General features: G+C 41.0%; 1 pseudogene; it reads right to left on the bottom strand.

Moving 5' to 3' along the window:
• Nucleotides 1-9,301: 9,301 nt before the first annotated feature.
• Nucleotides 9,302-10,331, bottom strand: LOC103593211 (annotated as a pseudogene).
• Nucleotides 10,332-11,175: the final 844 nt, after the last annotated feature.

Consider the following 11,175-nt stretch of genomic DNA (forward strand, 5'->3'; position numbering starts at 1 on the left):
AGCTGCATGGCTACTTCTAAGAGCCTACACTGAGTTATAGTGGCAAAGGTATGACATGAAACCAGAATTTAAAAGGGAAACAGAGTGTAATGATTTGGAAAATTTGCAGCCTGGCCATGTGGTAGAGAAGCAGAGTACATTTTTGGAAGATAAATTCAACAGTACTAAGAAGATTAATACAAAAGAACGAGACTATCAAGAGAAGGAGAAAAGGCCCTAAAGGCATTGCAGAAGCCTCTGGGGCCAACCCTCCCATTTCACGCCCAAAGGCCTAGGGAGACAAAATGATCTTGGGGAACAGGCCTGAAGCACCCTCCACAGGCTCACTGCCTAGGACCACCTTTGGTCACTGCTTCCAGCACCAGCACCCCAGCTGCTTTGGCTACTCCAACTGTGGGTAAATTTGCCCCAGGTGTGGCTGCATGTGCAGCTTTCGAAAATACGAGCTGGAAACCTTAGCAGTATACATGTGGTCTTGGTTCTGCAGGATTGCAGAATGCTAGAGCTGTGGAGGCTTGGGATCCTCCACCCTGATTTCATATGATTTATGGAAAAGTCTAGGGGCCCAGGAACAGATCTGTCACAGGGGCAGAGTCACCACAGACAACCTTTGCTAGAGCAATACCGAGAAGAGAGTGGGGTCAGAGTTGCAGCATAGAAACCTCATCAGTGCCATGTCTAGTGGAGCAGTGAGAGTGGGACCGCCATGGAGACCCCAGACCTGTGGAGCTACCAGCATGTGACACTAGCCTGCAAGAGCTAAAGCATCACTTGAGACCAGGAAAGCTATATGAGCAGAGCTGCCAGAGGACATGGGGACCCAAACCTCACACCAGTGGGCAGAGAACATTGAACATGGAGTCAAGGTCAATGATTTGCCAGCCTTGAGATTAAATGCCTGCCCTGCTGAGTTTCAGACTTGTTTGGGACCTGTTATATCTTTCTTTTGACCTATTTCTCCTTTTTGGAATGGGAATATATATGCTATGTTTGTCCCACCATTGTATCCTGGAAGTAGATACCTTGTATTGATTTCACAGATGGGATTTTGAACTTTGGAATTTTGAGTTGAAACAAGATGAGAATTTGGTAATGAAATGAATGTATTTGCATGTGAAAAGACATGAGTTTGGGAAGGCAGGGGCAGAATGTAGTGGGTTGAATTATGTCCCCCCAATACTCACTGAAGCTCGAATTGTGTTCCCCAAGTTCTATGTATTAGAAAGTTAACCCCCACATTGACTGTTAAGAGCGTGGGAAATCAAATTATGGTAGTTGAAAGGTGGAGCCTTGAAGAGGTGATTAGATTGTAGGACTGTGCAGTAGTGAATGGAATTAAAATGGTGGTCAGGGGAGTGGTTCTGAGGGCTTTAAAAGAGGAGAGTCTGTCTTTCTCTCTCTCTGCTTTTTCTGCTTCCACCATCTTGCGATGCAAGACCCCTGGGTTGCTGTCACCACCACCAGATGGACTTTGGGCTTTCCAGCCTCAGAAACTGTAATCAATAAATTTCGTTTTTATATAAATTGAAAAAAAAAAAAAGAAGAACAGAAAGGCTTCAAATAAATGACCTAATGCTATGCCTCAAAAAACTTCAAAAACAAGAACAATCCGGGCCGAGCCCGTGGCGCACTCGGGAGAGTGCGGCGCTGGGAGCACAGCAGCGCTCCCGCCGCGGGTTAGTATCCTATATAGGGATGAATGGTGTGCTCACAGCGCTCACTGGCTGAGCACGGTCTGGCCAGTCTCAAAAAAAAAGGACAAAAAAAAAAATCAAGAACAATCCAAACCTAAAGGTAGTAGATGGAAATAAATAATCAAGATCAGCCCAGAACTAAATGAAGTAGAGACAAAAAGATCAAAAAAACAAAAAGTTGGTTTTTTGAGAAGATAAATAAAATAGATAAAACCATTAGCTAGGTTAACATAAAAAAGAGAATGGAGAAGACCCAAATAACAAAAATCAGAAATGAAAAGGGAGACATTACAACCAATACCATAGAAATACAAAGAATCATTACAGTCTCTTATAAAAAACTGTATGACAACAAATATGAAAATCTGGAAGATATGGATGTTTCTAGACACATACAAACTCCCCAGACTGAACAAAGAAGAGAAAGAAAACCTGAACAGACCAATAACGAGCAATGAGATTGAAGTGGTAATCAGAAATCGTCCAACAAAGAAAAGTCCAGGCCCAGATGGCTTTACAGCTGAATTCTATCAAACTTTTAGAGAGGAGTAAGTACCGATTCTCCTCAAACTATTTCAAACAATTGAAACAGAAGCTACTCTCCCAAACTCTTTCTATGAGGCCAACAAAACTCTGATACCAAAACCAGGTAAAGATACAACAAAAAAAGAAAATTACAGGCCTAAATACTTGATGAACATAGATGCAAAAATCTTCAACAAAATATTCACAATCAGAACACAGCAATACATTAAAAAAACTATACACCTTGATCAAGTGGGATTTATCCTGGGGATGCATGGATGGTTCAACACACAAAAGTCAATAAATGTGATATATCACATCAACAAACCCAAGGACAAAGACCATATGATTGTCTCAATAGATGCTGAAAAAGCATTTGACAAAATTCAATATCCCTTTTTGATAAAGACTCTCAACAAATTAGGTATAGAAGGAAGAAACCCCAACACAATAAAAGCCATTTATGACAAGCCCACCATTAGGATTCTGAATAGGGAAAAAACTGAGGGCCTTTCCTTTAAGAACAGGGAAAAAACAAGGATGCCCACCCTCACCACTTCAATTTAACATAGTACTGGAGTTACTACCCAGAACAATCAGGCAAGAGAAGGAAATAAAGGGAATCCAGATTGGAAAAGATGAAGTCAAACTGTCTCTATTTGCAGATAACATGATACTATGGATAGAAAAACCTAAAGACTCTATCAAAAAAACTCTGAGAGCTGGTTAATAACTTAAGGAACATTGCGGGATACAAAATAAATGTCCCAAATACAGTTCCATTTATACACTCAATTAAGGAATTAACAGAAGGAGAAATAAAGAAACTAACCCTGTTTACAATTGTCATGATAAAAATAAAATACTTCGGGATCAATTTGACCAAGGAGGTGAAAGATGTCTACAATGAGAACTACAAACCAGTACTGAAAGAAATTAAAGAAGACACAAAAAGATGGAAAGATATCCCATGTTCTTGGATTGGAAGAATTAACATTGTGAAAATGTCTATACTACTCAAAGCGTTCTTCAGATTCAATGCAATCCGCAGCAAAATACCAATGACATTCTTCACTGAAATGGAAAAAAAAAAAAATCCTAACTGTCATATGCAACAAGAAAAGAGCCTGAATAGCCAAAGAAGTCCTGAGCAAGAAAATAAAATAAAATAAAGCCAGAGGCATAACACTACCTGACTTCAAATTATACTACAGAGCTATTGTAAAAAGTCTCTGGAAATTGTTCTGTCCCCCAGGCCTCATGATGTTGCCCATTAACTGAGGTTGTTCTCTCTAGGCTTTTTCTTGCGACCTAGTCATTTTGACCAAATCCTTGCTTCTTTAAGTAAAGGGAATAGTCTTATTTTTTTTTTTTCCTTTTTGTCTTTTTTTGTGACTGGCAACGGATCGCAACCCTCAGTGTTGCCCCCGTACCGGACCGGGACCGGCCACGGGATCGCAACCCTCAGTGCTGCACCTGCACCTCGCTCAGCCAGTGAGCGGGAACCGGTCTGTATGTGGGATCTGAACCCTCGGCGGGAGCACCACCGCGGCCGGCCAGGAATAGTCTTATTGACATATAAGTGTTTTAAAACATGCCCGGACCTATTGTTTAACTGAAGACATCACTGTAGAAATCCGGCTTTGTATGGATAAGGGATTAATCTAATTCTTGATCAACATACTTAGAAAATATGGAAATACAAAATAAAATAACAGTGAGAATATACTTCCACTCAAAAGACTGGACAAGTATAAAATTGTTCAAATAAAATTTCTGTCAGAGTTTAGGATATTCACCTACATTAATATGTGAGAATATAAATTGGGACCACATTATTGGAATAAAATTTTAGCAATATTCATAAAAATTTACAATCACTACACTATTTCCAATTTATCCTAATTTTCAGTTTTTTATGCCTTCCCTATAAGAAAATATCCACATTTGCCCAAAAATTCATGTTTAACGATGTTGATATCAATTTTATTATTAATAGCAACAAATGCAAACAAACTTATGTGTCCACCAGGAAAAGAATGTTTAAATCAATTATGGCACATACAAGTTTTAGAACTCTAGAGAGTAGTTAAAAGGGTGAAATTTGTCTATATATGCTCTCACAGAAAGATGCTGCATTCATGTCATTAAGTGACAAGGGCAAGAGGCAGAAACATACATCACTATCCAGCCATGTTGAAATCACACAACGTATTTTTCTAATACATATATGTAAGGAAAAGGTCAAAACATATTTTGAAATAATAAGGGCTCAATTTTGGAGGAATGAAGTAATGAAAAGGATTTGTGATTTATTCATTTGATCAGAATTTTTTGCAGCAAGAATACATGCACTATTACTTTTGTAATCAAAACGTTTAAGTAAGACACAACGGAAATAGTAGTTGTGTACTATTCAGATAAAGTAACCCCAAGCAGATGTAATAGATGAAGCCTGAAATCTGAAAGTTTTAACACAATAAAACCTTATTTCTCATGAACATAAACTATGGTGTGAGTAGGCAGGGCTCTCCACTGTCAGTTGATCCAGGGATGCAGGCTGCATCCACCATGTGGCTCCACATCTCACCATGGGATCTTCCTGTTTGCTGCTGAATACACCAGAAAGCATAGAAGTGCCATCCTGACTCTCAAATGCATTGGCCTGGAAATGATACACAGTTTTTCTATTCACATTTCAGTGGCAAGGGTAGTCACATGACCCTTTCCATAAACAAGGGGACTGGGAATGTAGTCTCCCTCTGTTCCCAGGAAGGAGAGCAAGACATGGTGCAGATCAGCACTTGCAGACCCTGCATAAACAATTACATAGTAGATGGTCAGTAAGTTGCAGCTTTTGTAATTTGTATACTAAACGCCTTCTTCATTCTTGGAGAAGTTTCTGAGGAGACCAAAATTGTTTTGCAATTTGCCAAATTTTTCTAGTGAATACTATGTGACAGGTGTTTTCAAATATAAGACCACACCAATTTTTTATAGGACCCTTTATGAATATCAGCAAGGAGAGTTTAATTTTTTTTTAACTCAGCAGCACTTTCCTGCACTTACCCTTACAATAATCTCAGTACACTGAGAATTTCCTTCTTCCAGTTACTGCCTGATCAAAATCATAACTTGTGAATATGTGCTACCCACCACTTGATGAATATGCCTGAACACTTGTACAGGTGTCTTTACACACACTGAAAAACCAGGATTTTCCCCTGGGGCAGAAACAGACAAGAGTTAGCTGAAGCATGAGGGTTAGTTTTATATTTCTCATAAAGGCTAGCATGCTAGGGAAATATTCTCTATTAGTGTTAGAGAGAATAATTGCTACAAAAAGATGTCCGTGCACTTATCCCTGAAACCCGTGAATATGTTATGCGGCCAAAGGCACTGTGTAGATATATTAAGTTTATGAAACCAATATTAAAATAGCGAAGTATTCTGAATTATCCAGGTTGGCTCAACCTAATGACATGAGCCCTTATGAGCAGATAACTTTCTCTGGCTGGAGGCAGAAGAGAGGTACAGCAGAAGGAGAAGTTTAGATGATTCTAAGTGTGAGGAGGACCAACGTGCAGTTGCTGACTCAAGATGAATGGCCCCAAGTGCAAGGACTGGAGAGAGGCCTTGAGGAATTATGGTTGCTCCAGCTGAATGCAGCAAGGAAATGGGGCACTAGTCTTGTAGCTGCAAGGAACTTAAATCCACCAACAACCCAAATGCGCTTGAAAGAAGAATCTTCCCATAGCCTCACAAAAATAGGCTGGCCACCGATACCTTGGTATGGGACTTGCGAAATGCAGAGCAGAAAAATCAGCTGGGCCAAAACTGGATTTGTAACCCACAGATGTGAGATAATAAATGTTTGTTGTGGTAAAATGCTAAATTTTAGTAATTTGCTACTACAGTCATAGCAATCTACCACAACCTCCTGGGATGACTACAGGGTTTGTTAGAATCCAGCCTCTGTAGATCGTTGCTACACAGAGACTTCCTTGATCTATCATTATTTCCTTCTTATAACGGAGGTTTTTATTCTTACTTACTTAGTTAAGCTCACTCATCAGTGTATGGATTCAGGGCCCAGTCTCAAATAGGTCATCAGAATAAATTCTCTTTTCTTTCTAACCTCATTTGATTTCTAAAATCTCTAACTTCAGAGTTATATCACAAGAACCAGTAGATTCTACGCCAAATCAGACTCTACTTACAAGTCGATTTGGAAAAATCTTTGAGAGCAAATGAGCAAACATTAAACCTCGCTGCCAAAGTAAAAAATTATGTGGAAGAGGCTGTTGTTTTCAGAGGGACTCCAAGATCAGGAGTGGAACACACAGAGGACGTCTGCAGGTGGTTGGAATGCTCTAAGTCAAGAAAAAGGAAGGAAGGTTATTGTGGACTTTCCCACAGCACGCAGTGTTCAGTCTCCATGGAAGGAAGCCGGAAAGAGCTGGCCAGGATCCAGATTTGGGCATCAGGGTTCCAGAGATGGTCAGGATCCAGATTTGGGCATGAGGGCCCAGTGGGACAGACTCAGGAGAAGAGCAATGTAATTCAGGAAGTGCTGGGTCTGTCCCATGTGCCAGCACCTGGGCAAACTCAGCTCTCAGAGAATCCTGGAGCAAGGGAGAAGTGGACCGCAGACAAATGAAGGGCGCAGGCAGTCCCCAAATGGTGTTTAATTCTCATTTTCTCCTTTATTTATTACACCTCGTGTTAGTACATAGGCCCAGCTCCTTCTTTTCATTGCCCAGAGACATTCTGCAGTAGTGAGAAGAGAAATGAAATAAGACACAAGGTTGGTATAGGCTTGGAGTGGGAACAGTGTGAACCCTAGATGAATTCAGACCAGGGGTCTAATACTAGCATTATCGCTTACAAGCGAGGTGAACTTGGGAAAATTGCAAAGTTCTTTAAGCCTCTTATTCTTTATGAAGTGGGTTTGATAAATAGTTCTCTCAATTCCTGGCTCGTGTATTCCTTATAAAGTAAGAATGTTTGGATCTATCTAATTTATTCAAGGAACCTGGCACAGTGCCTGGCATATATTGAGTTTTGATAAATTTCAGTTATAATTATAATTATTTTGACCCCCAAACATAGCAATTTCCTTCCTGGTTTTTGTTTGTTCATCGGGTGGATTTTTACCCAGGAAATGTCAGAGAATTTGCAGCCAGCTAGGATACAGCACACCTAATTAGCCAAACTGTTGTTTAGATGATTAAAGTAAATTACTTGCTCTACAACTTTGTTGAGAATATGTTATTTATTGTTGGTGAGGGGGAGTCTTACATAGTTTGATGCACTTCAAAGCCAGTAGAAACTGTGTCAAGGTCGATCTCAATTCCTCCATCCCATCTGTCTTTTCTTTCAAACCACCTGTATTTGCATTATTTCACCCCATAAAAAATCTAGTTTTAGCCTAATGTTGCCCAAATAACATACAACATACCCTAACTCAAATGCCCATTTAATGGATGTGCTTTGCCTTTCACTGCAAAGATCGCCAGCACAGCAGCGTCTGAGCATTCCATCTCATAGGAGTATCATCACCCTCTATCAGACACTCACTCACAATGATGTGTGTAAATCACCTTTTTATGCAGTGTTCACCTGCACTGAGACGAAAGTACTGGACATCTTCATTCCTTCCCTAGGGTGAGATTTCTCTCTGGTTTATTCACGGTTTAAAAATAATTGCTAAAAGCAATTTTCCTTTCCAGACTTTAGTCTGTCAACTCTGAGACACACCACCTGAGGTTTTGGCCCCAGCTCGTTACTCCCATAGGCTCATGTGACCCACCACTGAGCTTAATTTAAAATTACCTCACACTGAAAGACTTAAAATTTTTTCCAAGCCTCCAAACCCTCTTGCCACAGGGCATTTACTCTGGACTGCTTACGTCTCAAACCTCCAGGTTCTCACACCTTCTTGTGCCTTGTCCTTTTGCTTAGGGGTTATCCCACTGCTAGGTACTCAATGTTTGTGTCCCCCCCAAATTTATATGTTAAAGCTTAAATCCCCAATGTGATGGTACTCAGAGGTGGGGCCTTTGACAGATAATTAGGTCATGAGGGGAGAGCCCTTATGAATGGGATTAGAGCCCTTATAATGGGGTGAATGGTCTAGAGCTCGCCCCACCATGTGAAAAAACAATGAGAAGACTGTAAAGTAGGAAGACAGTGGTCACCAAGAACCTGACCTGGCAACCTGATTTCAGGCTTCCAACCTCCAGAACTGTTGTTTAAGACACCAAATCTATAATGTTTTGTTATAGCAACCTGAACTAAGTCACTCACTACCTTTCTTTCATGATGGCTGATTTACGAATTTAAATTTCAGGGAAAGTTCTTGTTCATCTTAGCATTCCAGGTCTTACCACAAGCCTTCCAAAGAGTAGATGTTCTACTAGTCTCTGAGAAAAAATAAATGAGCCCCTGAAAAAGAGGTCTAATTTATTACCATTTTATTTCTATTCTATTCTTGAATAAACTAAACATATCCATATATGTAAATGTTATAAGTGAAACAAACAATTTTTATAATATTTTATTTTTTATATATTTATTGACATTAATTTTTATTGGAACATATAGTTTGTACATATATATGTGGTATAGAGTTATATTTAATATATGTATACAATCAGTGATGATCTAATTAGGGTAATTAGAATATTCATCATTGCAAAACGTAATCCTTTCCTAACTATTCCAATGCTGAGATTTTTCACATTTCAAAGAAAATCCCTAATTTGCTGTTATGCTATCTTGTTCCAAATTACTAAATATGATGAAACATTTCTTAGTTTTACAAAATAATAAAAGTTTTACTCTTTAATTTTATTCAGAGCAATCAATGTTTAAGAAATGTCATTCACAAACTTATATTCTGAAGGTATTAAACTTTCTGATTAAAGGAACAATATTTTTAAAAATTATCCAGGAACACAGACTACAACAGGAAAACAAGTATGTTATACACTGTGTTGTCACTAGTCCCCAACTGACCTTCCAAATTAGAATATAGAACTCTCTGTTCAACCACAAAGTGAAGAATGCCTCAGACTTTACTAGGGGTGTGAGGACCTGCTGGACATGGCCCAAGAACAAGCACGGGCCATGGCACTAATGTGAGCCCCAGCTGCAACTCTGACTTGGGCTCTCTCTTCCTCATTTTCAAAGCCTCTGCATACCAGAATGGGAAGGAACTGGGGATGGTATTATGGACCTTGGCTAAAAACTCAGGAACTTTCATCTTGCTTGTTTTAGCATGGGCTCTCGGACCCCATAGGAATTCATAGCGTGGAGTATCACTGTCCGGCACTTGCTGGTATTCCATGTAAATTTCCTGCACCAAATCTCTAGTGATGAGCTTCCTGGGTTCCCCAAAAATGAAGTGATCCCTCCCCTCATATAACCCCATCACATTTAATATTTGCCATATTTACTCCTCAGTGGTACAATTACCCTTTGTGAAAATCACACACAGGATAATCATCAGCAGGCCGGCCTTGGGCACACCTCCATCATCTATCAGCCTTGCGTCACAGCTTGGTTCCAGCTTGTTGACAAGGACATAGATGTGCATACTGGGCTCCATTTTCCTCATGTCAAGGCCAAAGATCAGCTCCAGGTGCTCAGAAGATCTTCTCAGGATCTCAGGGTAGTGCCTCTGGTGCATCTGGATTTAATTTCTCAGTATATCTGCCTTTGAAATGGGCTCTTTCATTTGATACTTATACAGCAGATACCTGATCAATAAAAGCACCTTCTCATCTACAGGGTCTTTGGGCAGGTGCTCAGTGGAGAGCTGGGCCTGGGAGGATCTTGGCCTTTCTTCCACTTGGTTGTTGGTCCTTTCGTTTGCTCTTATATATAAAAGATCTACATCAGTAGTGGCGGGGGATGAGGCTCTCCCAGGAACTTGGGGATTGCTGGTTGCCCCTGCAGTTAAGCTCTGGGCAATAGCCTTGGAACAAGGAGAGGAAGTGGAGGAAAACTCTCCTTGTACTCCTGCAGTGGCCTGAGCAACCCCCAGCTCTTCATGCTCTTCTTCGGCCTGATGGTGTTTCACATGGGTGCGGAGCTTACTCTTCTGACCTAGAGGAGAGAGGAGAAGATGGTTAGCCCACTTCAGCTGGGAGACACTTCCTTGACTTTATCGAAGGCCACCGCTGCAGTTTTTCTTGAAATCACTGCTCTAGGTACCCACAATGTTCCTATTCCCTGATCTGCCTGTTCCCTGAAGACCCTGTGGAACTAAGGTATGCCTTAGGTTGCTACTTGTCAGATCTGCCTGGGGCTTACTGGAAATTAAAGCAGTGGCCTTTTTCTTTGGTAAGAGAGTCTTTCTCTCAGTTCACATTAAGGGTCATCACCTAACTTATAGCAAGACCTGGGGTGTCTCTGACCTCCTGCTTTGATGCTGACCCCTCATTTCAAATCCCTTATCTGTCTGACAAACCAGAGGATGAATTGAAGGGAACTTCATCTGACCACATCTGCCTGGAGACAGAGGGATGAAAGCCCAGGCAGAGCTTTGTAGGACTCTCTGTCCTGGGGTAATTAATGTTCTCAGTACTCCCTTCCTGTTCTCACCTGGGCTTCTGGGAGGGTCCAGGACCCCTCCCTCTTATGAACTTAGATATATTCCCCCTGAGCAAGGCCCTCACATCCCTGAAAGCCCCGAAGAGACTTTCAGGGATGCCATAGCCTAATATATCCGCTACGTGCTATCTCAGGTCTGAAGACATGGATAGGCCTCCTTGACCCTTACTGTTCTGGGGTGGGTAGTCCCCTGAGTCCTCAGTCAGGGTCCTCACACTGACTGCCACATAAGTTTGGGATTCCTACTTCTAATGGCATAAGGCTGCCCCTCTCAGCCCAAAGACCTCAGCTCCCTGAACCTCCCCCGACCCCCAACTACGATGTGAGGCAGTGCCTC

Source organism: Galeopterus variegatus, unplaced genomic scaffold (genome assembly GCF_000696425.1).
Source record: "Galeopterus variegatus unplaced genomic scaffold, G_variegatus-3.0.2 Scaffold1301, whole genome shotgun sequence".
Classification (NCBI taxonomy): domain Eukaryota; kingdom Metazoa; phylum Chordata; class Mammalia; order Dermoptera; family Cynocephalidae; genus Galeopterus; species Galeopterus variegatus.